At 45.7% G+C, this 24,402-nt stretch overlaps 1 protein-coding gene across 12 annotated transcripts in view; it reads left to right on the top strand.

Annotated features, from left to right (window-relative positions):
• The first annotated feature begins 386 nt into the window (after positions 1-386).
• Positions 387-24,402, top strand: part of CMKLR2 (chemerin chemokine-like receptor 2) — a 28,783-nt gene continuing 4,767 nt past the window's right edge. Inside the window, exons 1-2 of one of the 12 annotated variants that reach the window (XM_035137945.3) lie at positions 387-587; positions 10,661-10,746. The gene's annotated coding sequence lies outside the window, so the exon portion shown is untranslated. Of the gene's footprint in view, positions 588-6,894; positions 7,025-8,481; positions 9,456-10,660; positions 10,747-19,006; positions 19,149-21,738; positions 22,729-24,402 lie in introns of those variants that run through there. The other 11 variants (XM_088676040.1, XM_088676047.1, XM_088676055.1 and 8 more) reach the window with 11 other exon arrangements.

The raw sequence follows: 24,402 nt of genomic DNA on the forward strand, positions 1-24,402 counted from the left end.
CGGACTCAAAAGAGAGCAGGGCAATTAAAGGCACAAAAGTCCCGTCCACTATTGAGTCTGGCAACCCTAATCCTAAGGGCTTTCAAAATCTCAACTAACAATAACGAAAAAGTTCATTTGTGCTTGTATGTTGATCAAAAGTGACAATTTATTCACTTGGATATTCTTCAGAGTTGGTCATAGATTAGTCAGTTTATCAGGTTTGAAAATATTGAATTGCATTAATGGGATCAGACTTTGGGAGTGGACCCACAGCTGACTGACCCACATTGCCTTTGTCAGCCGTTTTAGATTACTTGCCATTAGTCAGAGCCAAGGGTGGTGTCACCTTGTTTATCCCTGAATCAACTATTTAATGGGTACTTTCAGCTGCTAATACAAATACGGTACATTTCTTTCTTTTTACTCAGAACGTACTAGCACCAGTTTTCCTGGTGAAGCTAGAAAGAGGAAATCAATCATTTCTTAGCTGCAAGTGCATTAGTCCTTTGCTTATTTTACAGCTTTTGGATCGATGCTGAGTTGTCAGGCCAGCAAGTCAGATTAATTTTCAACTACATACGCCAAGAAGTCACCTGTTCTCCCAGGTAAGTGTTGGCTCGATTCCTTGTTCAATGGAACAGACTCTCAAACAAAAGTGTGTTAATAAGGCTAAAAGGTAAAGGTAAAGGGGCCCCTGACCATCAGGTCCAGTCGTGTCCGACTCTGGGGTTGCGGCGCTCATCTCGCTATATAGGCCGAGGGAGCCAGCATTTTGTCCGCAGACAGAGCAGTGCACGGAAACGCTGTTTACCTTCCCATCGGAGCGGTCCCTATTTATCTACTTGCACTTTGATGTGCTTTCGAACTGCTAGGTGGGCAGGAGCTGGGACCAAGCAACAGGAGCTCACCCCATTGCAGGGATTCGAACCGCCGACCTTCTGATCAGCAAGCCCTAGGCTCAGTGGTTTAACCCACAGCGCCACCTGGGTCCCTGTTAATAAGGCTACAATCTTCTAAATAATGACTTGGGAGGAAGTCTCATTAAACTCTGAGTAAACGTGGGAGGTGCTGTGGGTTAAACTACTGAGCCTAGGGCTTGCCGATCAGAAGGTCGGCGGTTCGAATCCCCACGACGGGGTGAGCTCCCGTTGCTCAGTCCCAGCTCCTGCCAACCTAGCAGTTCGAAAACACGTCAAAGTGCAAGTAGATAAATAGGAAGGTAAACGGCGTTTCCATGTGCTGCTCTGGTTCGCCAGAAGCGGCTTAGTCATGCTGGCCACATGACCTGGAAGCTGTATGCTGGCTCCCTCGGCCAATAACGCGAGATGAGCACCGCAATCCCAGAGTCGGTCACGACTGGACCTAACAGTCAGGGGTCCCTTTACCTTTTAAACTTGGATAGGAGCTATGCTTTTGTCCGGGGTCCGCAAATTGTTTTAGCTGCGGGCCGGGAAGATGAGCGGCATGAAAGGGCTGGCTCCAGAGAGGGGCTGCTTAAAATGGTGCTCAGCCAGCTCAGCCCAGCCCCCTTCCTCCTCTAGGCAGGGTGGGGAGAAGCCGGGAGGAGGGAGGGAGGAGGTGCTGCTGCGGTGTGTGTGAGGGAGGGCGGGAATGGGATGGCACAGGGAAAAAATGGCACAGCCCGAATGAACATAATCCCCATGCCGATCCACGGACAGCTCGTGGGCCGGATCCTGAAGGCACCTGGGCCTGATCTGGCCCCCGGGCCTTAGTTTGCCGACCCCTGATTTAGTCACTTCCAACTAAAATGTAGCCTTCCACTGCTATTCCATATATGTCGACCCGTAAGTAAGCCCAAGGTAAATGGAGCTAGGATTGCAGCTTAAGTATGTCACTGTGCTTGCACCTTTCCTTCTCCCTCCTCTCTGTTGCTTCCTCTACTTTTAGCAGATTTAAGTTCTTCCAAGGCACGGTCTTGGTTTTTTGTGCGTGTGTTATCCTGTAAAATGCTTTGTGTACTGATGGTATAAGTATGAGGATGATGATAACAGAGTTCTGTTTGGTAAAATATAACTTTGGTTAGGATTTTGAATGTATATTCCTCCGATTAATTCGTCACTTTTTCATTGCCCTTGCTGTTTTGTTCAAAATTGGCAGCTCAGGAGTTATGCCAGTTGCAAACGGAGAGGTAGGGCATTAGCTCAGTGGTAGAGTATCTGTTTTGTATGCAGAGTATCCCTTATTCAATCTCCCGGCATCTCAAGGTAGGTCTGACTCTGTATGAGCCACCTTCCTGTGTTCCTATGAAATGAAGGAGCATTAGTTGAAGTTACACGGTCATATAGCTAAAAAGGGCACTGCTTTTCCTTGGAAGGCTGTTTCCCCATCTGTGTTCTCTCTCTTATCATTTTACTTCAGGATATTGTGAGGAAAATAACCTAACAACTGATGGCTCCAAAGTAATTTGCTTTTCAAGAGACCTCACTACCCAGCTGTCCCGTGTCTATCATTTGCATGGAAATATACTTCTTCATTTCCTTGCCACCTGCTATTTACTTGCTATTGTATTTTCTTATTTTTTTTAAAGACCTCTTCAATGTGGTTCAGGACCTCCTTTTTTGCATCGGAGGGTCAGAGATGCCATGGCAAAACCCTTAAGTCTAAAAGTCGAAGTCTAACACACCATACCTTTGAGCATTATTCAAAGCACATTCCTTCCCTCGAATGATTATTGGCACTGTGCTTTGTGAGAGGTAAACTACAGTGCTCTAAAGGTATAGCATGTACACATGACACTTTATTCTGGAATCAATGGAAACTTGAGTGATTATTCTACACAGAGCACACACAGTCCAGATCTGTTGCATCATCTCCCCCCCCCCCCGAAAAGCACTTACTGACTTGAGAATCTGGTTTCAATTCCGATCGTAAAAGTTCGTCGCAGATGGATTCTGCATTACTCTGCAGCCTGTCCATTGGAAAATGCTTGTAGGCGGTCCCGGCAACGGATGGGGTGGATCTACACCTGACAATAACCTTGTATGTAGGCACACACCAAGCTCGCGAATCACAACCACGACTTCTTCCTTCATGTTATCTGGGGCGTGTGCAGGGGGGGGGGAATAGTGCAGATAGGAGGTGTATTGGGTAACCACGCAGGTCCTTGTGGACAGCAGGATCATTCTAGACTGAAAGCAGCATGCTGAGGACGGGTATGAATGGTTCCAGATGGAGCACAAACGACATTTTTGTGCTACAAATGGGTTAGGGAGAGATCAGGTAGGATTACTGTTGTTGTTCTTTGGGGTGGATGCTGTTTGCTGGGCAAAGAGCCATTCTGTTGCAAGAACACGCAGACTCTCAAGCTACGCCAGAAGTAGACCGGAGCATGGGGAAAATACTGATCTCAGCTAGTTCTGCGGGATGCTTTTATGGAGGGAAATGCCAGATAAGAGCTTTGACTATTGGGTGCTATAATCCCCTTTGTTTCCAGTGTTCAGGCTGGGAGTTTTGCTCCACATACCTGTATAAGCAAAATATAAGCTAGGACCCAGGTGGCACTGTGGGTTAAACCACTGAGCTGATCAGAAGGTCAGCGGTTCAAATCCCTGTGACGGGGTGAGCTCCCGTTGCTCGGTCCCAGCTCCTGCCAACCTAACAGTTCGAAAGCACGTCAAAATGCAAGTAGATAAATAGGAACCGCTACAGCGGGAAGGTATGGAGACCCAGGTGGCGCTGTGGTTAAACCACTGAGCCTAGGGCTTGCTGATCAGAAGGTCGGCAGTTCGAATCCCTGTGACGGGGTGAGCTCCCGTTGCTTGGTCCCAGCTCCTGCCAACCTAGCAGTTCGAAAGTACGTCAAAATGCAAGTAGATAAATAGGAACCGCTATAGCGGGAAGGTAAACGGCGTTTCCATGTGCTGCTCTGGTTTGCCAGAAGCGGCTTTGTCATGCTGGCCACATGACCTGGAAGCTATACGCCGGCTCCCTCGGCCAATAATGCGAGATGAGCGCGCAACCCCAGAGTCGGTCACGACTGGACCTAATGGTCAGGGGTCCCTTTATCTTTATCTTATTACAGCGGGAAGGTAAACGGCGTTTCCGTGTGCTGCTCTGGTTCGCCAGAAGCGGCTCTGTCATGCTGGCCACATCACCTGGAAGCTATACGCCGGCTCCCTCGGCCAATAATGCGAGATGAGCGCACAACCCCAGAGTCGGTCATGACTGGACCTAATGGTCAGGGGTCCCTTTACCTTTTTATTAGCAAAATGGCACCACTCATGAAGGAGAGGGGAGTATCAGGTAGGCTTGGGGAGACTTGGGAGTCTGCAATTTTTTTAAAAAATATTTTTTTTGCAGTGGGGGGGGCTTAAAGCGGGAATGCGGGCAAAACAGCATGCTCAGTGGCTAGGGAATCCCAATCGACTGTTGGCTGAAGGGGAGAAAATGGGGTAATGGAAAAGGAGTGGCTGGAATCCAGAACGAGAAGCCCTCCAGGCTGTAGCACAGGCATCCCCAAACTGATGTTTTGGCCTACAACTCCCATGATCCCTAGCTAACAGGACCAGTGGTCGTGGAAGATGGGAATTGTAGTCCAAAACATCTGGAGGGCCAAAGTTTGGGGGTGCCTGCGTAGCATTTTGTCTTGGGACTCATGCAGATCTTTGCAATGTGCTTGCTGCCCTGGCATCCTGTGCGAGGAGGCAAGGCAGAACTAGACAGAGGATTCCTGCCAGTGATAATCTTCTAGCAAACGTGCAGTTTTATTTATGTGTCAACGAGCATCCTGCCATTCTTCCATGAAAGACAAGGTGTTTGTGGACAGGGTTCCCCAGATCTGACCAGACCTGCTTAGCATTACCAAGGTTGCTTCGTCATGTGCCTTCAGGCGACAAAGAGTCCAATTATTCTTTCCTCAAACTATTCATTTATTTGTTCCAGGATATTTTTAGCCTGCCCTACATTCAAAATCTCAGAGTGGGTTACAGTACGTAAAACCACAACAACAATACTCTCAACAAAATAAATGAGAGCAGGTGAAAATTATAATTTTTAAAATTGCAGCACAAAACCTAGAAGTGGACTTGCATCCCAGAAGAACCCAGGGCAAAATAACAGGTCTTATCTTAGCCTGGTACTGAAATGTCACAGAGGCGAGTATTGTGGCTGGTGTATTTCCAAGGAGAGGATGTTCGGGGGGGGGGCACATTTCAAATTTTGAGTGAGCGCTGAGGGTACCAGCCACAAAATGACTGCCAGGGGGTGGCATGACATAACATAGGAAGAATATAGTCATTTCTGATTTTCCGCTTTCTGCCCCTGGACAACCTCACACTTGCCAAGAGACCCAGCTGAAAACTTCACACATATAAAAAAATGCTGTGAAAATGCTTTAATTTTTTTTTTGAAAAATACACAGCTCACTTTTGCCATCTAGTGTCACATTTGTATACTGCACTTTACAACACAATTGAACCACAGAGCCTAGGACTTGCTGATCAGCGGTTCGAATCCCTGTGGCGGAGTTGTTCGGTCCCAGCTCCTGCCAACCTAGCAGTTCGAAAGCATGTCAAAGTGCAAGTAGATAAATAGGTACTGCTTCAAGCGGGAAGGTAAACGGCGTTTCTGTGTGCTGCTCCGGTTCGCCAGAAGCGGCTTAGTCATGCTGGTCACATGACCTGGAAGCTATAAGCCGGCTCCCTCGGCCAATAATGCGAGATGAGCGCACAACCCCAGAGTCGGTCACGACCTGACCTAATGGTCAGGGGTCCCTTTACCTTTTAAACTTGGATAGGAGCTATGCTTTAGTCCGGGGGTCCGCAAATTGTTTGGGACAAACCTTGCTGGGTGACCAAGGGACCAGTCATTGCCTCTCAGCTTAGCTTACCTGACAGGGATGTTGTGGCAACTAAATGAAGAGAGGGAGAGCCATGTAGGGCACCGTGAGCTCCTTGGAGCAAAAGGTGAGATATAAATACAATGACTAAATAAATAAATAGGAAGGCAGCAGTCTTGCTGGTCCCGACTGCAAAGATAAATCTGTTAAAGGCACAAGAGTATTGTTTTCCCCAGTACCACTCCTAAACCAAAGTGCCTGCTTACCTGGGAGTGAGCCCCATTAGGCACAAAGAGACTTACTTCTGAAATAGATAAGTATAAGTTATCTGTACAATGAGAACTTGATGAGTACCTGCGCATCAGCTCCTGCACAACAGGGGATATAACTAAGTTGTTGTTTTTTGGGGGGGTGTCAAATGTTCCCCATTTCCCATTTGGAGAGGGGATTCTTAAACACCCACCTGCAATTACTGTAGTAGTATTGGCAGAAAATAACTTCTAGGGAGTATCTAGTCTCAGATGAATCTACAATAGGAGAGATGGAGCCTAGTTTGTAGGAAAAAACAGAAGGGCAAACTATGGGGACTAGCAGGAAAAGTGCACTTAAGGTCAGGGGGTAAGAGAAGAGCTTTGGGACCCCTGGCATCCCTATTGCATGCTGTCCAAACAACTCACTTGTCAAACATAACTCTGATTTCACTCATTGGCTAAACACCCCAACAGGTGTGAACAGCCAGGCTGGCTCATTTCCCTTCAATTGCTTAGAAGGGTGCCTGCACAGTTTGTTTTGTAACTTTCTTCCTAGGAGGCCAAGAGCCATACATTTTATTTTAAATGAAAGTTTAGACCCCGGGACACCTGCAAAGGCCTTCGCAGGTGCCATGACACCCACAGAGCCAGGTCGACAACCCCCGAATTAGAGAGCAAGCAGTCCAAATGCAGCCTGGCTCTGGGCGCAGGTTTAGGAACAGCTGTGATGCTATAATAATTTTTACACCATCTGAACAAGTCTCTTGGGAGCTATTTTGGCCTGTCCATAATTGATGGTGTTCTATAGCATTCCAACACCCACCCTAACCCCACCCACATGCCTCCTATGCCACAGTAGAGTTTCCTCCAGATTCAGAAAGACAAATCTTGGCGGACTAGAAACAGCTGTTCCTTTGCTGTTCAAGCAGTTGCTTCAGGACCTGCTGAAGAGCTATAAAAATTTGCCCTGCCGCGACCTCAGCACTGCAAGCAGGTATGTTTGCACTACTTTGCTGATGCTGCATGCCTTAGCTGAAACCCAGGAAGGAGCACCTGGGCTGCCTTTGAGAAATTTGAGATTGCTTCTGTGCCTAGTCCCTTCAAATACAGGGCAAGACAAATGACTGTGAGCTTGCCATAGGGCAGACACCAACGGAGCCAGTACTGGGTACTCCTGAAAGTATTCCTGTTGTTCTCTAGCTGGGATCCTACCAGCTGTGATGGGAGGGGGGGTGCCTCTGTGGGTCTTTAATACCTAGATCAAAAGAATTCCCAGTGAGAGATAGGAGTGTGCCTAAGGCGCTATTTCCTTCAACAGCAAAACCTCAGACATGTCCAAAGTCGGTTTCGGGGGCCTAATCTGGCCCGCCAGTTGGTTGAATCTGGTCTCTGGGGAAGTTTATTTCAACAATTTTGGGGTAATTTTTTTTAAAAAAAGTTCAAGAACTTTAACCCTAAAAAAAAAGGTCAACAACTTTGGTCGGCCCTCACGCATGTTCACTTCATCAAATCTGGCCCTCTGGCCCTCTTTGAAAAAAGTTTGTGCACCCCTGCTTTATATAATTCATTGAAATATGCTACTTGATAACAGGACTGAAAGCCTAATGGGTTTCCTCAAGTCTATTTCTTTTGTTTCTTTTTCTTTTTTATTGAAATACTTTATTGTTTAAAATAATACAAAACATAGGATATATATAAGTACAACATGAATTTTCTTCTCGTTAAATCACATACGGAAAAAATACGAAAAACAAATTATATAATTCAAAATAAATTCTTCTTTGCAATATGAACAGTAGGCCACCCTTGTATTTCATCCTATTCCTTCCCTCTTAGATACTTCCCGTCCTTTTAATAATACAATAGCAGATTCTTTATTTTCCATGGGCCTGCATTATGGTCCTCAAGTCTATTTCAGTGGCGTTAAGCAGGCAGTAGCCAAAGCATAATTTCAAAGCAGACCTAAAGATCATAGAATCATAGAGTTGGAAGAGACCACAAGGGCCATCCAGTCCAACCCCCTGCCAAGCAGGAAACACCATCAAAGCATTCCTGACAGGTGGCTGTCAAGCCTCCGCTTAAAGACCTCCAAAGAAGGAGACTCCACCACCACACTCCTTGGTAGCAAATTCCACTGCCGAACAGCTCTTACTGTCAGGAAGTTCTTCCTAATGTTTAGGTGGAATCTTCTTTCTTGTAGTTTGAATCCATTGCTCCGTGTCTGGTTTGCTTTCAGGATATCTGTTCATAGAGCATTTATCCTGATTAATTTTTTCAGGGATGTAGGAGCCAACTCCAGGGGGCCGTGGGTGCTAGGGCACCAAGAATAATATAATTGTGGGGACGGGGCACCCACAAAGTCAATGAACACAGCTGGCAGGGAGGCAGCCAGCCAGTCTCTGTGATGCTGCCTCCGTGAAAGTTCAGCTTTGCCCTCTGCAGCCAGCCAGCGAGGTACCCTTTGGGGGGGGGGTCAGACGTGGAGGCAGAGTGTGACACCACACTCACTTTGTGCAAGCATGTGCATGTGACGTTGCACATCTGTATTGCGGTGACAGGCACCCACAATTCTGAGGGCGGGGTGGCACTCCTGTTCTGGGAAACAGCTACAACTTTGGCTATTTATTCATTCTGAATTACTTGTGAGGAGGTGCGTCAAGCAAATGTTATTTCACACATGGCCATTCCTTATGGCAAAAGGTCTGTATTATTTGGGGACGGAGGAGCAGGTTTGTTGCACAAAAGTTCCAAGTCTACTTGAGTTGTGCAACCTGAATTTGTGGGCCGATGATTGCATCACACCCGAAAACAGTGACCTTCTGGAAATGCTCCTCTTCTGTTTATGTGAAGCGATGTGTGGGCAGCTTCCTGATACATTTGGTTAAACACAACCTTGGCTATGAAAGTATTTCAGAATGAAAGAATTTCGTTAGGAGAGCACAGATCCGTCTTCCGTTTCAAGGATGCCCTCTGGTTTCAGGAAAACTATCAAGGAGCATTCCTTTCATTCAGAGGCACTGCATCTGTAGGTGAGCAAGTTGTGGAGGATATTCTTCATCGTTTGCTGCAGCATTGCATCTGCGAAGAGATGAATATTTTGGGAAGATCCAGAGGCCAACAACATCTGGAGAGCCGTGACTACAGTCAAGTATGCCAAGGCAGGTGCTCCTGGTCAGGAAGGAGACGGACTCTGAGTTAGCAACTCCCCTTGAAGAATTGGATTCTTCTGCTCCTGGTCTCGGTTTTGCACTTGGATGACCGGGTGGCAGCTGTGGCCAGGAACCAGATGGAGATATACTAAATGCAACTGCGAGGATGTGTTGGTGGGTGCCTCCCTGTTTGCTTCTGGGCAAATGGATGGTCACTTTGAAAACTCTATAAAGATGACTGCCTTTCAGACTCTAAATGGCTCAAGTCCAGGATAGGTTGGTGATTGTTTCCTCCGATACTATGCTGTCCATTCCCTAAGATCAGAATGAGAAGCCCTTCTCTGTGTCCCATCGAGGGTTGAAGCCTTCTTGGGTTGGAAGACAGAGGTTGCCCCCAGAATACAGGACACTTTACACCAGACATCCCCAAACTGTGGCCCTCTAGATATTTTGGCCTGCAACTCCCATGATCCCTAGCTAACGGGACCAGTGATCAGGGATGATGGGAATTGTAGTCCAAAACATCTGGAGGGCCGAAGTTTGGGGATGCCTGCTTTACACTGTGAAGTTGGGCTTGCTCTCTTTCCCCTTGATTTCTTTTCTTTTTGCCCGTAGATGAAGACTGTTTTGTTCCAGCAGGCTTGTTTTTGCAAGTGGGCATCAACATTTTTATTTTTGGCTCTAATCACCGATCCTCTTTCTTTGGTTGGTAAATGACAATGGTTTTTTAATGGTTGAGGTGTTTCTTTTGTGTTTTAGTATTTTGTTGGAAGCTGTCCGGAGTGGCTGGGGCAATCCAGTCAGATGGGCGGCATATAAACAATAAAGTTATTGTTATTACTGTGCAAAAAAAGGAGTGATCATGTTGCGCTAAAGCAGTTACTTTGGGAGCAGGGCTGGGCATAATAGTGGAAGATGATCTTGGGCATACATGTTGGATTGCAAATAGAGGCACATACGATGAAAAATTCTTCCACTGCATGCAGAATAGCATGTTAAAGGAAAGCGGTGCTTGATGCTTTCTCCCTGGCTTTCGGTGTTCAGATGGTGGCTCACATCTGCAACGTGAAGGGACACAGCATTGCCTCCTCATCTGTTGATGGTTATCTTTGGGCAGGAAAAGGGGGCACAGTCATTGAACCTTACTGAATTTGATGTTATGTTTGGCTTCTATATTGCTGGTTTTTGGGGGGGAGGGGGTAAAGGGGACAAGCTTCTCCGGTTCCTTCCCCATACCTCTTGGGAGACCTCTACCTCTCAGCCCTAATTACGTAAAAGGATGCAACGTTGAATAGTCTGCCCGCCTCTCGGCTTCCTCTTCCACACCAGCACTGACCCACATTCATCCTTGGGGCTGGGATTTGCTTGCGCAGCTTTGCAAATTGCTAAGCAAGTGTTTCCATCCACCTTCCCTGCCGCCGCAGATTAACACCGGTGGTTATTACCCCTCCCTCCCTTCTGTCTCCGGTATCATCTGAAAGAAGAAAGTGGTAGCAAAGTGCTCCTGCTGAGCCGAATTCAAAATTTCCATTTCCTTTTGGACTCGGGGGTGACCTCCAGGTGTAAGGTAGGACTTTGGCTTGGCTCAACACTATTAAACTCTAATAGTTTATAATATATATATAGCTCTAAAAGCACACAATTAAGCTCTAAGTGTGCTTCCCCCCTTCCTTTTCACCCTATTGCTTTGTCTTCTGTTCTCATGCTCACACATTCTTCTCTTTTGGGCAAGAGAGCTTTGTAAGGTCCAGTTGTTATAAGCAAAAATCTGCCCTTATTCCCTTATGGGGGTACACAAGAGCCCTTATTGGGTTCTCCATCGGTCGGAGAATATAACAGAGGCCAACCAGAGAAGTTTGAGAAGCAAAGCCTTTATTTTTTGCTGTTGCAACAGGGTCCTTCCCCTCACGCAGGAGAACAAGGAAGGAACCCAGAACAAAAGAGAACCTCCACTTTTATCAGTTTTCCCATCACCAAGAAACACCCCCAATACATCATTCCTACATCACAGCTATGTAATCAATACCTCACAAAAAAGGAGGGTTCAAGGTAGAAATCTGAGCACTTTTGACACCTCTCCTAGTCCTCCTCTCACCCCTCCCAGGTGTGAATTCCTAAACACAAAGAGAAATTAACATTTTCGTAAGAGTTGATCACTGTCTTTTGTTTGGAGGAGTCTTCCATTGTGAATGAGATGGCTAGCAGTCTGGCACCATTGATGGGGAAATGTCCAGTTGGCAGAGCCTCCGGCTGACAGGATTATGGCTCCCAAGTTGCTAGAAATGTGGAAATGTGTGTGTGTGTGATTCAGTGGGGTGGGGGAAACTCCTACAACAAGATGGATATCAGTTTAATTCTGGTCAGTTTGGGAGAGTCAAAATGGGTTTTCAGGCCTGTCTTCCTGTACTGTTTGCTTGGTACATTTATGAACATTTAATACATATATATATGTGTGACCTCAAAATTCTTATAACAATGTCTACACATGCTAGAGAATGAGGTGACATTCTGAGATGGCAGATTGCACCCCACCAGTCACAGCCGCAGGTGGGGATGCCTTTTGTCAATGCACACCCCAATATTCTCTGTAGATCAGAGATTTGCATGGACCATGTTGTTTTAGACTGTACCCAGTGTGGTGTAGTGGTGAAGAGCGGTGGACTCGTAATCTGGTGAACCGGGTTCAATTCCCCGCTCCTCCACATGCAGCTGCTGGGTGACCTTGGGCTAGTCACACTTCTCTGAAGTCTCTCAGCCTCACTCACCTCACAGAGTGTTTGTTGTGGGGGAGGAAGGGAAAGGAGAATGTTAGCCGCTTTGAGACTCCTTAGGGTAGTGATAAAGCAGGGTATCAAATCCAAACTCTTCTTCTCCTACCCAGTGGGTTACCTGTTTAAAGGCTTCCTACATTAAAAGTTCCCTGCAGGTAGAAAGCTAGCACAGGTGGCACAGAGCTGATGTGCTAGTTTTCTCTCGCAAGTAGATTTCTTTTTCTTTGTTTTCATTGGAGGACAGGGGACATTCACCTGTAGACGGAAGTGGTGCAGTCCATTCTGTCACATCCTCATCCTCCTCGACCAAAAATAGTAAAATAAATAAATAAATCCTAAGGTTGCTCCTATGAGAAAATATCAAGGGCGCCAGATATCTCCACCTTTATATAGTGGTACCTTGGTTCTCAAATGCCTTGGTACTCAAACAACTTGGAACCCAAACACTGCAAACCCAGAAGTAAGTGTCCCGGTTTGCAAACTTTTTTCAAAAGCTGAACCTGCTCCGTTTCGAGTGTTATGCTGAGGTCTGTCTGTTTTTGCTATTTATATTTCATTTTTGTTTTTGTGGCTGTTTTTGCGACACTGTGGAACCCAGTTCAGCTACTGACTGATTGACTTTGTGACTGCAGCACATTGTTTATTGCTTTCATTTTATGGATCACTGGTCTCATTAAATAGTAAAAGTTGTGTTAAATTGCTGTTTTAGGGGTTGTTTTTAAAATTCTGGAACAAATTAATCCATTTTGCATTACTTTCCATGGGAAAGCGTGCCTTGGTTTTGGAACGCTTTGGTTTTGGAACGGACTTCCAGAACGGATTAAGTTTCAGAACCAAGGTACCACTGTATCTGAAGCCACTTCAGATGGTTTACTGGAGCATTCATCCTGATTTGTCAACTGGGAAGGGAGACAATGTTGGACGTTTAATAAGCAGTCATTCTGAAACATTTGAGGGAGGTTAGATGACGTTGCATCAAAGCAAATCCTATTTCCACTGAATATTCCCTGTCCCTTTATTGCAAAAGCTCTGATCTTTTGGGGGCAGCTTTCTTGTGCAAGAGCTCCAACAAATCCACTTTAAAACAGGGGAAGCCTGGAAGTGCTGTGAATCAGGAAGCAAGGCAACACAGCGTTTCTCCTCCCCCCTCCCCATCTTCCTTTTGCCTATTGTCCTCCTTTGCCTGTCATAACAAACAAGAATTCATGTGTGCTGCAGGTCAGGTAGCCTACGTGCAGGGAGGAAACCGGAAACAGAAGCCACAGCTGCCTTGTCTTCAATTTTAGCGGTGGGTGTCAAAGAGGGTGAGATTCCTGGAAATCAGATTGCAAAACTTTGGCGATAATCACACTGACTCTAATCCATGCATGTCACCCGTTTAAGAGACCTGGTGGACCAGGCAGCCAAAGGCCCATCTGCTCCACTGACCAACCAGACCAGGTGGACAGCTCTGTTGGTTAGAGCAGGCTTTCTCAACCTTGCCCCCCCAGATGTTTTTGGCCTACAACTCCCACGATCCCTAGCTAGCAGGACCAGTGGTCAGGGATGGTGGGAATTGTAGTCTCAAAACGTCTGGAGGGCCGAGGTTGAGGAAGCCTGGGATAGAGCGTGGTGCTGAGAACATCAAGGTTGCAGGTTCGATCCCCATAAGGGACAGCTGCATATTCCTGCATTGCAGAGGGGTTGGACTTGATGATTCTTAAGGTCCCTTCCAACTCTTTGATTCTAAGGGATTTCTGTGGGAATAATAATAATAATAATAATAATAATAATAATAATAATTTATTATTTATTATTTATTATTTATTATTTATACCCTGCCCATCTGGCTGGGTTTCCCCAGCCACTCTGGGCGGCTTCCAACAGAAACATTAAAATACACTCATTTCTTAAAGATTGTAAAAGCTTCCCTAAACAGGGCTGCCTTCAGATGTCCTCTAAAAGTCTGGTAGTTGTTTTTCTTTTTGACATCTGGTGGGAGGGCGTTCCACAGGGCAGGTGCCACTACCGAGAAGCCCTCTGCCTGGTTCCCTGTAACTTGACTTCTCGCAGCAAGGGAACCGCCAGAAGGCCCTCGGCGCTGGACCTCAGTGTCCGGGCAGAGCGACGGAGGTGGAGACGCTCCTTCAGGTATACCGCACAAGCAGGACATGAGGGCTACCACACTCTTCCACGCAACTGGTGTCCAGAAGCATGGGAAGCCATCTTCACTAATAGCCACTGAAAGTCTTATCTTCCACGGATTTGCCTAACCCCCCTTTATGGTGTTCACCGTTATAACTCATGGTGGCAAATCCCATTGTTGATTTAAAAACAAACAAACCCCAAATGCAGTACTTGACTTGGTTTCATCGTTGTTGGTTTTTATATAGGGATCAATTTCTTTCACTCAGGGGTGTCCAAACTTGTTTCAAAGAGGGCCAGATTTGATGAAGTGAACACGCGTGAGGGCCAACCAAAGGGCCAGCCAAAGTTGTTGAGCTTGTTATTGGATTGGAGTTGTTGGGCTTTTTTTTAGGATTTTACCCCAGGAAATGAACTGCCACAGGGGCCAGATTAAACTGATCGGTGGGCTGGATTAGGCCCCCGAAATGGACTTTGGACATGCCTGCTTTCACTGGAGCTTCGGTTTTTGTAGCCTAAAGTAAAAGGATTTGCTAAGGAATTGTACTCAGGTCGAAGAACCAAAAGCCCTTGGCTTCAACATTCTGACTATTTCTCTCCCCACAGAGACCGCTCTGCTGTCCCTGAATTCACCCTGGCTTCCCCACCCAACCTCTGGCTGCCAGCCAAGAACCTTCTTCCAACTCCCGGCCTCTCCCACTGCCAGGACATTTTTTGGCACAATCATTGATGGCATAATGTTGGCTTGGATAAGCTCTTCCCTTCCCTCTATCACTTAAATCAAGACACCCGACTGGCACGCCTTCCCTCGTGTGACGCACATGCTCCACTGTGGGCCCACTCTACTAGGAAGCTCACTCGGGCAAGCAAATAGGATCCCTTGCACAGCTTTTCTGGACTGCGGCTGCGGCTGCACACACCCCGGACATTTGAAGCACACGGGTTCTGCCGAAAGAATCCCGGAAACTGTAGTTTAAGGGTGCTGGGAACAGCAGCTCTGTGAAGGGGGAACTACAGCTCCCAGGATTATTTGAAGGAAGCCACGTGCTTTAAATATACGGCATGGATGTGACCAAAATCAGTGCGAAAGGGCCAATGCATGGGGTACTTTAAATATATGGTGTGTACACAGCCTAGGTTTGTGCAGAACATCCTCACATCTGTGGCTATTAACCCTGGGACCTAGATTCTACCTCCACAGTTGGAGGCAATAAATCCCTGAATGCCGGCTGCTGGGAACTGCAGGGGCATAGGCAGGGCGGGCGCGGGGGGTGGGAGGGCAGCTGGCCCACCCCAAATCAAGTCAATAAATAAAAATACTTAACTACAAGTAGAAATAATCAGAATATTTGAAACGGAAATGTGGTATGCTTATAGAGTGTGCACAGAAAAACTGCATTGGGAAAAAAGAGGGATTTGAGAAGGAATGGCTGAAAAGGTTTTCAGCAAATTGGGCACTTGCAAAATAATTGCACCCCCCCCCCCCAATTTATTGCAACCATTTGAAACCCCATCTTTTTTCACTCAAGGCAGTTCACAACGAATAGCAACAAAAAATTGCAGATCCATAAAAATCAGAAAGCAACGTCATAAAAGAAGCTAACTTGTAACACTCTGAAGAAGTGTGCATGCACATGAAAGCTCATACCAATGACAAACATAGTTGGTCTCTAAAGTGCTACTGGAAGGAATTTTTTAATTTTGTTTCGACTACGTCAGACCAACACATGGCTACCCACCTGTAACTGTAACACCTACTTTGAAAGTAGAGCAGGCATGTCCAAAATCCGTTTGGGGGGCCCAATCTGGCCTGGTGGTCGATTTAATCCTAAAAGAAGCACAACAACCTTGGGATAAAATTGTTTAAAAAGCTCAACAACTTCAACCCTAAAGGAAGCTCAACAACTTTGGTCGGCCCTCATGCATGTTCACCTCATCAAATCTGGCCCTCTTTGAAAAAAGTTTGGGCACCCCTGCAGTAGAGGAGAACACCCAGAGCGGAACAGATTTCACAAGCCAAAAAAAGCCCATTCCAAACATTTTCTGGTTTTGGGCTTTGCTCTTGCAAAGTCAGCACCCCAGTTCAGCCCCCCCCCAAAAAAGGTTAGCTAGCTCTGTTATTAAGGATCAGAGAAATATAGTCTCATCTCCAAGCCCGTGCCAAATCGCTGGCGGCTGGAACAATTGTAGTTTCTGAACTGTCCTTACGGCCAGCCTCACCTAGAGCTCATTTCGCTTTGCAGTTAGTCTTAACTTTGACTTCTCATACAGCAGTTTTCCTCTCCTATCATTTTACCTTCTGCAGCACCAATTCCTGTGCAGGAGTGCATATAGAGGTCATAATGGCACTGAAAATCCACACACAGACATCTCCATGAGCAAGGACAAGAGGCATCCCATTCCTCTTCTGTTCTGGAAGTTTCCAGAAAAATGCATGTAGGGTCTGAGGGGCAGGCAGAGGGCAGGACCGCTCTGGGAAGGAAGACAAAGGGAGTGGAGCAGAGCACAAGGGGGGTCTTGTTTTGTTTTGTTGTTAGCAATGAAACTCATGTACACATATTAAACCGATACATAACAGTTTTGTTTAATGCTTTCTGAAAATTTATTTATTGGTGTGTGTTTTTCTTTTTGTAAATCTACCAAAGAATAAAATAAAATCAGGAATAAGGGTTGTTGTTTTTTCAAAATGGTGGAGGGTCTGTTTCCTGTGCCCCGTTCCTTGTGGTGCTGACATTCGCCCTTCTTATGATAGAAAATGCTCTGCAGGGGAGGACCAAGAAGAGAACTGTCCCTATTTTCATCTGAAGAATGTTGAAAATTTTCCGTGTTGGAAAACGGAATTTGGATGTTCCTTTCAGGAGTGCAGCTCTGTCAAAAATGCCTCACATTTTCCCTTCCACATTCTGTGCGGCAGGCCTTGTGTTGTGCAAGACCAAGTTTTGAAAAGTAGCCCAGAACTGACGGATTGTTTCTCTCTTGGCTGCAGCGTTAGAGATGGGGTCATGCCTTTCTGCCTTTACACATTTCCCTTTCGCTCTCTTTGGGCCTTAAAACATGATGAACCCAGAGACTCTTGGGATACAGAAAAAAAGGTTCTGTCTTCACTCTTCAGTGAAGGCAAGAGAGACTCTCGCTGTTCCTGAGGACTCGCCAACTCTTGAACCTCTTCCAAGTTCCGCAAGTCCTTTCTATCTGTGATGATCTTTAGTACCTGGAATGGTGTGATTGGTAGACCGGGAACCTTAGGGGGAAACTTTGGCAGTGTGGTTCAAGTCAGGAAGAAGACAAAGTTTTGCCAATGGAAATTATCTCTAAGAGAGTGCATGTTTCGAATGGAAGCTGTGCAGTCTGATCCTACTGTTGACTTTGGGACTTACACCTAAGTAGACATGCCCAGCATCAAAGGGTTGCCGTGCAATCCTATTCCTGACATAGGCTGCTTGGAGCAATATAAGACAAAGCTGCCCCGAAATGCCCGGTCCCCACTTCCAAAAGGCCAGTCATATCCCATGAAACAGAGTGGGGGGTTGGGGGGGAATTTTTGGGGGGTTACAGAGACCCAGGTGGCGCTGTGGTTAAACCACTGAGCCTAGGGCTTGCTGATCAGAAGGTCGGCGGTTCGAATCCCTGTGACGGGGTGAGCTCCCGTTGCTGGGTCCCAGCTCCTGCCAACCTAGCAGTTCGAAAGCACATCAAAGTGCAAGTAGATAAATGGGAACCGCTACAGCGGGAAGGTAAATGGTGTTTCCATGTGCTGCTCTGGTTTGCCAGAAGCGGCTTTGTCATGCTGGCCACATGACCTGGAAGCTATACGCCAGCTCCCTCGGCCAATAATGCGAGATGAGCGCGCAACCCCAGTGTCGGTCACGACTGGACCTAATGGTCAGGGGTCCCTTTACCTTTACCTTACAGGGTGACTGAGAGTTGCCGTCTTTTAGTGTGTCTCTGGCTTGGCAGCATTCATAACTGAGAATGAGGACTATGCTATATCATGACTTTTAGAAGACATTTGAAGGCAGTCCTGTTTAGGGGCGGGCTAAGCTGGAGGGAAAGCACGTCAAAATGCAAGTAGATATGTGTTCCATGTGCTGCTCTGGTTTGCCAGAAGCAGCTTTGTCATGCTGGCCACATGACCTGGAAGCTGTACGCCGGCTCCCTCGGCCAATAATGCGAGATGAGCGCGCAACCCCAGAGTCGGTCACGACAGGACCTAATGGTCAGGGGTCCCTTTACCTTTAAGCTGGAGGGAAGGGAAGGATTTTACCTAAGGCCATGGGCACATTATATCTTTTAATCACAATCAGAGCATTCTTTTCCTCAGAGAATTCTGGGTACTGTCTCTTGTTAAGGGGTGCTGGGAATTGTCGCTCTTGTGAGGGGTAAACTACAACGGCTGGAATTTTCTCTTTAATTTATCCAAGCGTGGTCATGTCGACCTTGGTCTTGCAGTGATTGTTGCATTGCAAGCCTAAGAACACCTTACGAAAGACCCTAGCTCTTTCCCAACTCTTGAAACATGGTTGTTGTTTTTTTTGCATAGTGTAGGGTTCGAATTGTGGGGAGACCAGAGCTCTTGTGTTGAAATTTTTATTTTATTTTATTTTATTAATTTTTTAACCATACAAAAGAACAAAAAAATTGTACATTCATCATAATATCGTTTAACATCATTCAAGATAAACAATTTTGAATCCCTTACACAAAAACAAAGTAAGGGAAGAAAAACAAACAAAAAAAAACAATATAAAAAAACAAAAACAAAAAAGATAATAATAATTAATCTGGACTTCCTGTTAACACCCTCAGTATAAGCTTACTCTTCATATCCGAATGACCATACCATTGGTACCATTTCAATAAAATTATTCTAATGAGCTCTTGTGTTTTTTAACAGCTATACAGAAGGCAGAAGCCCAGCAGACTTAGCATTTTCCTGTATGGAAATACAATTATGGGGGAAATGTTGCCTCTCAACACACTGTCCACCAGACATCTCATTACTTGTGCCTGATTTCTATTTGTGCCCTCCATCTTGATACACAGATTTGCATGTGACGCAAAGCATATGCAAATGGTATGCAAATTTGTGTCGTCTTCTGTACGTACGTGGGATGGAAGGCTCAATCCAATGCAGTCCAGTGTTCTGAGCCCAGAAATCCTGTTTGCAACCCTGCCTTTGGTTTCTACTTTCTGTGCCCTCTGCAGACTTCAGCCTCCTGGCTTGCATCTCTTGCCTGTTCCCAGTTTTATCTGTTTCCCTGTTTCCCAATCTTTGCCCTCCTGTTTCAGGATTCAAGGCTAGCCTTGTCTCTGTCCTAGACCTGATTTCACCCCAGGACTGATTTTTGGAAACTTCCCTCTCCAGCTTACATTATCCAAACAACATTTGCACCCCAGTACGTCTAAGACAGCAGCACCCAGTCTATAGGGCCATGCCTATATATTTATTTAAGCTAGCTAGTGGGCAAAAAGTCTATTTTTCACACACACACACACACACACACACACACACACACACACACACAATAATATTTTGAACTCCACAGACAAATATAGTTATTTCCCCTCACCTTCCCTTTATATTCACCAAAAACTTCCCTTTATGCTCAAAATTGCTTTTTAACTGCAGCTGTTTAGAGATGATTTCTTCATGTTTACAATTTTTTTCTAAAATGAGTCATCTGGGTGGTGCTGTTATTTTGAGCAGAATTCACGCCCCCCCCAAGGGAGAGATGATGAATTGCGTGTATCTCAATTAAATCTGGAACAAAAATATTTTGCAAATGTTGAATTTATCCGGAGCAGGGAGGGAGGGACCCAAACAAAATTATTTTAGCTGGGCCTTATTTTCAGCCAGAACTTCTGCCACCTCTCAGGTGGGCGCTGTTGCCATTTATGAGAGAGCAAGGGAGGCGTTCGTGGTGAGTTTTGGCACCTCTTTTTCTAGAAAAGGAAAGTGCCTTCTTCAATTTGGATGAGAAAGGCCAAATGCAGCTGAATCATTCTTGATGTGTGTGTTTAGAGATGAATGGATTGGGGGTGGGAGAACAGGAAGATGGAAGGTCAGACAAATACAAATGGGTAAAGTGGATAGGTAAACGGCTTTTCCGTGTGCCGCTCTGGTTCGCCAGAAGCGGCTTTGTCATGCTAGCCACATGACTTGGAAGCTGTACGCCGGCTCCCTCGGCCAATAACGTGAGATGAGCGCCGCAACCCCAGAGTCGGTCATGACTGGACCTCATGGTCAGGGGCCCCTTTACCTTTACCTAAAGTGGATATATACCTAAATATGTAGCAGAGAGAAGCCGTTGTGGTCCGGCCATCCCATCTGTGTTGCTGCACTAATGCTAATGCTAATGCTAATAATAATAAATTTATTATTTATACCCCACCCATCTGGCTGGGTTTCCTCAGCCGCTCTGGGCAGCTCCCAACAGTATTAAAAGCACAATAAAATATTAGACATCTCAGCCAGTATGACCAATAGCCAGGGATGATGGAAGCAGAGTCCATCAATATCTGGACGGCACCACAATGGCTACCTCTGGTGTGTGATCATCCCACTACCAAAACCAAGGAAAAGTTCAGAACAGGTTTTCCACATTCAGAGGAAAAGGGTTTAACAACCTATATTCCACCGCAGGTTAACTCCGATAGTGTTTTTAACTCCACTGGAGTTGCACTCCACAATTGAGAGAGTGCAAAGCCACATGTTTTGAATCTAGGGTCACAAGGGTTCTGTCCCCCCCCCCCTCCAGAGCCTCTTCCTTCATACTTCAGACAGGCTGCCTGCTTCTCTCTCTCCCCCTCCTCTTCTTTTACATTTGTAAAGCTTTGGCGATCACTTGTTGCCGAGTAAGATTATCTTCTATGAACACAGTTTTAACAATGGTCTGTAGGTGACTGTGGAGGCCAATTCTGGATCCACACATCTTTCCACAGTGGGGACATAGGTTTCCAGATGGGAAATGATCATGGTGAGGGCCTTCTTCTTAGCACGTTTCTCCCTTGTGTCCTGAGTTAGAGTGTCTTCAAAGCCCATGACACCATGGATAAAAGGTACATATCTGTAAAGTGTATATTGCATTGCATAAATTCCATTCGGAACATAGCAAGCTGCTTTACACTGAGTCAGACCCTTGGGTCCATTCAGCTCAGCATTGCCTACACTGGCTGGCAGCAGCTCTCTAGAAAGGAGTACCTCAGTGCTCCTCGGAGGTGCTGGTGGCGTGCCGATTTATACATATAGATGCAAATTTAGGAAAAAATAAAAGAGAAATCTACCAGTCCATGTCAGAAAGTGAGGAGGAATTAAAGAACCTTTTAATGAGGGTGAAAGAGGAGAGCGCAAAATATGGTCTGAAGCTCAACATCAAAAAAACCAAGATCATGGCCACTGGTCCCATCACCTCCTGGCAAATAGAAGGGGAAGAAATGGAGGCAGTGAGAGATTTTACTTTCTTGGGCTCCTTGATCACGGCAGATGGTGACAGCAGTCACGAAATTAAAAGATGCCTGCTTCTTGGGAGAAAAGCAATGACAAACCTAAACAGCATCTTAAAAAGCAGAGACATTACCTTCCCGACAAAGGTCCGTATAGTTAAAGCTATGGTTTTCCCAGTAGTGATGTATGGAAGTGAGAGCTGGACCATAAAGAAGGCTGATCGCCGAAGAATTGATGCTTTTGAATTATGGTGCTGGAGGAGACTCTTGAGAGTCCCATGGACTGCAAGAAGATCAAACCTATCAATTCTTAAGGAAATCAGCCCTGAGTGCTCCCTGGAAGGAAATATCGTGAAGCTGAGGCTCCAATACTTTGGCCACCTCATGAGAAGAGAAGAATCCTTGGAAAAGACCCTGATGTTGGGAAAGACTGAGGGCACTAGGAGAAGGGGACGACAGAGGACGAGATGGTTGGACAGTGTTCTCGAAGCTAGGAACATGAGTTTGACCAAACTGTGGGAGGCAGTGGAAGACGGGAGTGCCTGGCGTGCTATGGTCCATGGGGTCACGAAGAGTCGGACACGACTAAACGACTAAACAACAACAACAACAACAACAACCAGTCCATCATAGTTGAGAAGGCTGACCAGGTGACCTGCGTGACTGCTCAGTGTGCTATCAAGATGCTAGTGCAGGAATAAAATAACATGCCCACATATAAATATAAGTATACAGTTGATAGGTCATTTTAGGATTGATCAAGGGGGAATCTAGAAGGTTCAAGATTATGGGGGCATGGAATCAGGAGTCCAACAGCATCTCGTAGCTAAAAGCAGACAGGAACTTACAGCAGAAGCAACACAAGGCACACCAAGCATGCTTGGGCAATAGGTTTAAAGAGAAAGCTGATGAATGCAAGGGTTCGGGTCAGGGCAGCATGTGACAAATGTCTAAATGAGGAACCAAATTTGCTGATCGAGCTGGAACAGCAAGATGAGGAACTAGGTGAGAGATTATCGCCAAGGAGCAGACAAAAATCTGGAGAGCCGTTCAAATAGAGGCACCCCAAATTGGATGGAGATAGAGAAAAGTGATGAAAAATGCTATGGTCCAATAGATACAAGCAGCAGAGAGGTGGGTGAAATTTGGAATAGAGGGACTACCGTAAGTAACGAAGAGCAGGAAAGAAGCAAGGCACGTGAGAAATCTTGGTATGTGTTGTTGTTTTGTCTTCCGTGGCTTCTTATTCATTCTTTATTCCGACGTAGTTATTAAAGCACAATCAGTCTTTGAAATCATTTGAACTTGTCTGATCCATCACGGCTTGGGTCAGAAGGTGAGCAGACTTCAGCGAACTTCAGACTTGCTGGGTAGTAAGATCCCTATGGGTGATGTTGGGTCACATTATAAAATACCTCGTAAAATAAAAGTCCCACCCAACATCATTGATGGATCTCTCGCTTCTTAGGATTCTTAATCTTAAAACTGGATTTCAACTGGGCAGCCATGCAAGTAGAAAAGTGGAAGGCTGCCTTCTGTAAAGTACAGCACATGGAGGCCACTTGGATAAAACTGGTATCAGTTTGTGGCTTCGATAGTCTTCTCAGGAGGGTGGCGGAGATTTGCATTCCTAACACATGCTCTGCAAAAGCTGTTTAACACAGGCTTCATTCAGAGGTTTCCGTCATTGCAGAGACTAGTGTAAATACCTAGGAATGAAACCTTCCCCGCTGTGAACAGAATGAATGTTCAGATCTCTCAAGCTGGGTTTGATCATCAACATTTTTTAACATTAATTTGCAGAATGGCCCCATCAATTGCTCCTATATGCATAATCCAACATGCCGCTCTTGCACATGCTGTTCTAAGAGCATTTGCACGGCGTGTTTTGATTTCATTAGAAATGAAGATAATTAAAGTTAATGATGTTGAGTGGCATGTGGAAAATCTCTGTAGAGTGAATCTAGATGCTTGAATGGGATACACGAAATCTCTAAAGTTGTGTTTTATTTTGTTTGGGCTTGATCTGTGGGCCACACTTAACGCGTTTCGGGTGATGTCTCTGGTGCTCACCTTTTACACTCCAGTCCTAAGCATATTTAATTAAAATCCCTTTGCTTTGAATGCAGTTTGCTTCCAAATGGGCATGTTTGAGAAACAATTTATTGGCTAAAAGGGGAGGTGGTAGTACCTGCCTATGTTTGCATGCAGGTGTTGAACAGAGCTATCCTTTAACTCTACAGGTAAAGTGGGGGACTGTCATAGGCTGATACAATATACCTCAAGTGGTACCTCGAGTAATAATAATAATAATTTATTATTTATATCCCGCCCATCTGGCTGGGTTTCCCCAGCCACTCTGGGTGGCTTCCAATCGAATATTAAAAAACAGTACAGCATCAAACATTAAAAACTTCCCTAAACAGGGCCACCTTCAGTTGTCTTCTAAAAGTAAAATAGTTGCTTATTGCCTTGACATCTTAATTCGTTCTGGAGGTCCGTTCTTAACCCAAAACCGTTCTTAACCTGAAGCACGCTTTTGCTAATGGGGCCTCCTGCTGCTGCTGCACGATTTCTGTTCTCATCTTGGGGCAAAGTTCTCAACCCGAGGTACTACTTCCTGGTTAGAGGAGTTTGTAACCCAAAGCGTTTGTAACCTGAGGTGTTTGTAACCTGAGGTACCACTGTACAGTACAGTGGAACCTCGGTTTATGAACACCTCGGTTTACGAATTTTCAGTTTACGAACGCCGCGGACCCATCTGGAACGGATTAATTCACTTTCCATTACTTTCAATGGGAAAGTTTGCTTCAGTTTATGAACACTTCAGTTTATGAACAGACTTCTGGAACCAATTACACCCATGCTTCGGGTTAAGTACGCTT

Source organism: Zootoca vivipara, chromosome 1 (assembly GCF_965207765.1).
Source record: "Zootoca vivipara chromosome 1, rZooViv2.hap1.1, whole genome shotgun sequence".
Taxonomy (NCBI): domain Eukaryota; kingdom Metazoa; phylum Chordata; class Lepidosauria; order Squamata; family Lacertidae; genus Zootoca; species Zootoca vivipara.